Raw genomic sequence first — 5448 nt, 5'->3', positions numbered from 1 at the left:
GCCAGGTTCACCATGCCCCAGTGCATGTCCTTTCTTTCTGCATGTCCAACATTTAAGACCCGATTACTGGCCGGTCAAACACCTCTTCATGCTCCGCTTGGCCAAGTGGAGTGACCTGGAAACCATCTCTCTCCCTTGACTCCAGCTGCCAGGCAGGCACCAAAATCTACTGAGATGTTTCACCAAACCCCCAGGAGGAGCCACCAGCAGTGTTAGTCCCCAACCCTCTGGGCTAGGAAGCTTTGATGTCTCCAAGCCCAGCCAGCCTCGGCGGGGCAGTGAGGGAGGCTTATCACCCAGTGGCTGAGCCCCATCCCTTGCAGACCTCCGGGCCAGGCCCTCAGCACCAGCATCCCAAGGTGCACCACCTGCTCCTGCCTGCAGGGAACCTGCCTGACCACAGGGGCAAACCTTGGGAGGTGGATGAGCCTGGCTTGGCACGGCAATGCTCTCCCTGCCCAGGATTGCTGGGTGGGCACACACAAGTCCAGTCGTGGTCACTGGGTCTGAACTAGGTCCTGTGTCCAGCCCTGGGTGTGCAGAGGAGGAAGGGGAAGGCTCTCACCCCGCTGCAGGCGTAATGAGCCATTTTTCTCCCATGTCTCCAGCACTTGGCTTCCAGCCCCGAAAGGAAGAGCGCTGTGCCAAGAATTTCCACGGCTGTGTCCAACAGAGCAAGCTGACACCTGATTTGCTGTTAATTATAGCGGTGGGAATAGGTCCAGGGGCAAATGTGAAGGGGTGACAACCGGGTGGCGATAAGGACAAGACTCATCTGTCGTTCGTCATAAGGGCTTGTCAGGAGGGTTTTGTTTTCTGTGAAAAACCAGTAGGAAGACTTCCAGCATGCAGAGAAGCAGCTGGCAGAACAGGACCTATAGGATCCCTGCCTTTCCCTCGGGCTGTCTCCCCCCAGCACCTCAGAGCAAAGGGGGCTGCGTTGTTCCCAAACCCCCTCCCAGCCCCTCAGCGCAGTTTGCGTTCCTGCGTCCCTCCAGGCGCCAGCCACCACAAAATTCCTGCAAGAAGGGAGGTAAAAATAGATCCTGTATTATTCCAGACCTTTTGTCCAGCCTGTCTGTGGGTGATATAATCCCCATTCCCTTGTGAGGCCTGAGCAGCTCCAGCCATTCCCAGCGCCACCGAACTCCCTCCAAACCAGGAGACCCTGCCCTTGTTCTGCTCCTCTTGGATAAGTTACTACTCAGGAGTGCTGCTGCTCCAAGGGGGAGCACCCAAAATCTGTAGATAGTCCCTGCTGAGGCTGTTAACAGGAGATTTTTAGGTGCAACCAGGCTTTTGTGATTCAGTGGCTTTCAGCTGTTGCCCCAAAGGTGTGCTGTGTGTCCTTGCTTTAAGCGTGGAAAAGAGACAAAGACATAGAATTAAAAATATTCTCTTATTTTGATTTAATTTAATATTTTATTTTGTTCCAGCATTGAACCATGTGGAGTTGAACAATGGCTGTGTGAGCACAGCATGGGCAGGGAGAACCCTGTTTCCTAAACTAACCTAAAATGAAATGAAATGTGGATTTTTATAATTTTTTAAACAATTGGGAAGGACTTCAGAAGGCAGTCACAGTTTCTGCACCTCATGTTGAAGTCCTGGGGTATCACAGACCGGTGCCACAGGGATATTTTTTAATGATGCACTTTGAAACCTTTTATCTGTTTGGTGCTATTAAACTCGTCAGTGCTTCACGTCCTGCCCGGCCAATGCCCGAGCATGGATTGTCTGAACTCGGCTGCTCCCCAGCCCGCAGGGATAACTGGAAGGGGAAGAGGGAGTGGGAGCAATGGTGATGAGCCTCGCTTGCTTGGGAAATACTGCAAATGGGTGTTGGTCAGGAAACAGAGCTCCGGAGCAGCAGGAATGTGTCGGGCAGCAGCTGCACTCGCTGGACAAACAGGAGCAGGAAGGGCTCAGGTGCAGCCGGGAATGTGTCGGGCACATCCCAGCACTCGCTGGACAAACAGGAGCAGGAAGGGCTCAGGTGCAGCCGGGAATGTGTCGGGCACATCCCAGCACTCGCTGGACAAACAGGAGCAGGAAGGGCTCAGGTGCGGCCGTGCCCCGTGTGTCCCACCCAAGGGCCCGGGGCGGCCTTTTACTGCTCTGCTGCCAGTCACTCACTGCCCTTTGCCGCCAAAACTCAGACTGAAAAAAGAAAAAATGAAAAGAAAAATTACAACATATAATTATATATATTACACAGGTTTTATAGACTATGCAAATACATACATCCGTAATATAAATGTATATAGATAAAATATATATAAACCTTTAAGTAATAAATATATTATACACACACACACATCCTTGGGGATCTGTGTGTGTATCATGTCTACTTTGCTGGATGCCTGGATGCACCTGGAATTATACATATATAATATAAATTCCTGAATTTATATTGTAGATAAAGTTGTAAATATATATTTATATAATAGAGAAAAATATATCATATCTGTATAATGCACATAAGATATGGAAATCACATCTACATATTACTACTTATATGCATATCACTACATATATATTTATTATTGCATATATACATGTTGCAATATTATGTATCGTGTATTTGTATTATGTAATTTGTATATTTTACATACATCTCTATTTATAGCATATATTACTATTAAATATATATAATTTAGAAAGAAATGGCCATAAAGCAGCTGTGTTACCATTTATATTTTTTGAACAACAACAACAAAGATTTTTCTATTCTTCCCTGTCACACCTTGGCTTTCCAGCTGCCTCCCAGCCATATTTCCTTGGCATTTGCCCTGTCTTTCCCCCACAAATACACAGATTTCTTTTATCTGTTGATCCTTCTCAGCTCAAACAAGTCAGTTCACTGGCAATAAATGAAGTGGCTGAAAAACAAAGGAGAGAGGGAAAATAAATGTCCTCAGTGGGAAACTTAGTAAGGAGAGCTAAGGAAGAAATAAATAAATGAGTGAGATGAAAGGGTGATGCTGGGTCTTCAGAAGGGCTTTTCCACCTCCCCTTGTCACCACCCACCTGCAAGCCAGGAATGAGCCCATCCAAAAGCCAACTCTCCCAGCCAAAAACTGCCGATGCTGAGCCAAGACTGGGATGGGGAGAAGGGCTGGAGTAAGGCGGGGGACAAGACCAGTACTTTTGGCAGCGTCTTGCACTGGTGTAAACTTCTCAGTTGATGAAACCAAAAGAAATCACTACTACTGTATTTATTTTATTTACAAGGCATATTTACGAGGCAGTTTATTTATGAGACATAAATCCAGACAATGCTTCGGGTTCAGTGCCTCTGTCCCGCTGTTCCTTTGTGATGCAGCCCTGGGTTCCTGGAAGATGCTGAGCCCCTGGCTGAGATGGTGACATCAGGCACTGGGGGAGCAAAAGGTTCTTTGTCATTTGGGGCATTTAGACCTCTCTTTGTCCTCTTAACCCAAGATGTTGGTGCAGGTGGATGGGCTGCCAGGACACTGCGCTCTGTGCATTCCTGGCTGGTGTTGCATGAGCAGCTTGCCTGTGTGCTGTGAGATAAACCCCTCCTGAGTTTAATCCAGCTCAAGAGCTTCACCAAACTTTGCTGGTTTTGGACAGATTGGTTCTGGTTACCTCCTCAGTGACACTGACTGACACAACCGGTGCTCAGTCTTGCCTGTTCCCTTCCTTCCATAAAATGCAGTGAAGGAGGGAGTTTCCCCTGGTTCCACTGCAGTGAGACAGGATACTGGAATTCATTTTATTGCTGGCAGATAAAAAGTTATCTCTGCTTATTACCCTGAAAGTCATGCCTGCAATTATCCTTTCAAAGAACAGCTGTACAAAAGTTGAGCCAGTCCTATCCAGAGATTACCTAGGTTGTGTTTGGCTCGCAGGTGTTGCATGTGACATCATAGCAGAGCTGAGCTGTAGGAAGAGAGAGGCAGGTTTAAATTAAAGCATTTTCATTAACAGTGGAAGGACAAAAGTGGGGCTGATCTTGCATTTAAGATAACTCCCATCAATGTTTAGAGAAAAGGATCAGGATTTTGCTGAAGTTCTGGAGTGAATCCAGGACTTTTTTCCTGGTAAATCCAGGACATAAAGAGGAGCATCTTCCCTGATGTCAAGAAGGCAGCAGGCAGTGAGCCCTGTACTGTCTGGTGGTACAAAAAAAAAGGGAACCTCCCAGGTCCAGTGGATTGGGATGCAAAATTCAGAGGATCTTTGCATTTTTGGTTTTCTTAAAAGCCAAAGAACAGGCAGATGCAGAGGGGAGCCATCCCAACCCCAAATGGACTGGCTCATCCCAGTGGTTACCTGGTTTATCCCAGAGAACTTACAGGGAGCTTCAGCCAGGAGGGATGAAGATGAAAACCGCCCTGCCCATCTCAGGCAAGGCTGCACCCATCCATCTCTTGAGAATGGAATTCAGCAGCACCCTGCCAATTCCCACAGCCCTCTCCTCATGGCAACAGGGCACGGACTGTTTGACTGGCCTGCATTTGACTCTGTGCGGGTGTAGGGATTCAGTGATGCATTACACGTGATTTATATACAAGCATGTGTTGCAAGGCCATATAGAGCTGATTTAAAAACAAAAGAGAAAGTAAAAACCAGGGTGGTGATTTACCTGCAGGGAGCTGGGGGGTATTTACGGCAGGCAGGGTCACTGTGGTATGTACCAAAATTGGCGTCACCACAGTGGACAGGGAAGCCCCAGCACTGCCGGGAAGTGTCTGCAGGAAAAAAAAGGGAAAATAGCTGACAAAGAGAGAAATCACAGCCTAGCTGAGGCTTGGCCTCTGGCACCTGCGTGCTTCCCAGGGCCCCGGCACCTCCCCGGACCCGAATGTGGCCATGAACCCGGGGTGGAAAGCGATGGGTGGAGATGCTTTAACTCACGTACACTCCACAAATCAGGAATACTTAACAGAATAATAGAATCAGTCGGGTTGGGAAAGACCTCTGGATCACCGAGTCCAACCTATGACCGCGCACTGGGTCAGTCAGACCGCGGCACCGAGTGCCACCTCCAGGGACGGTGACTGCACCGCCTCCCCGGGCAGCGCATTCCAATGTCGAACCACCCAGTCTGTGCAGAAACTCCTCTTGCTGGCCAGCCTGAACCTCCTGTGCCGCGGCTCGAGGCCAAGCCCTCTCGCAGGCGGACAGCGGCAGGAGGATAAGAGGCGGCCGAGTCATGCCGGGCTACAGCCGCCTGCCAGGCGCGGTGGGGCGAGGAGGCCGTCGCCGAGCTCCGTTTCAGCGGGGCCGTGCCCCGGCCGCTCCGCCGGCCCCACGTCCCCCCGGCCGCCGCTCCCGCCCCGCTTCCCGCGGCCGCCGCTCCGGGCCGGGGGGCGGCTCCCGGGCCCCGCCCACTTCCGGCGGCGGCGGCGGCGCGCGAGGGGCCCGCCGGGATGGGCGCCGGCCCCGCCCCCGCCGCGGGGGGAGGGGTGGGCGGGGGCG

General features: G+C 50.6%; 1 long non-coding RNA gene across 2 annotated transcripts; it reads right to left on the bottom strand.

The window, feature by feature from the left end:
• Window positions 1–1927: 1927 nt before the first annotated feature.
• Window positions 1928–5193, bottom strand: LOC134416801 (uncharacterized). Of its 2 annotated transcripts, XR_010027402.1 has the most exons (5): window positions 4613–5193; window positions 3854–3906; window positions 3031–3378; window positions 2747–2882; window positions 1928–2160 (listed from the first exon to the last, which is right to left on the bottom strand). It is a non-coding gene; the product is annotated as an uncharacterized LOC134416801 (long non-coding RNA). The 2 variants fall into 2 exon arrangements; XR_010027401.1 differs by lacking the exon at window positions 1928–2160 and having other exon boundaries at window positions 2613–2882.
• Between the last annotated feature and the right edge of the window lie 255 nt (window positions 5194–5448).

Source organism: Melospiza melodia, chromosome 3, assembly GCF_035770615.1.
Source record: "Melospiza melodia melodia isolate bMelMel2 chromosome 3, bMelMel2.pri, whole genome shotgun sequence".
In the NCBI taxonomy this organism is placed as follows: Eukaryota; Metazoa; Chordata; class Aves; order Passeriformes; family Passerellidae; genus Melospiza; species Melospiza melodia.
Note: the sequence above shows the minus strand (reverse complement) of the source record. Positions and strands in the feature narration are given on the sequence as shown.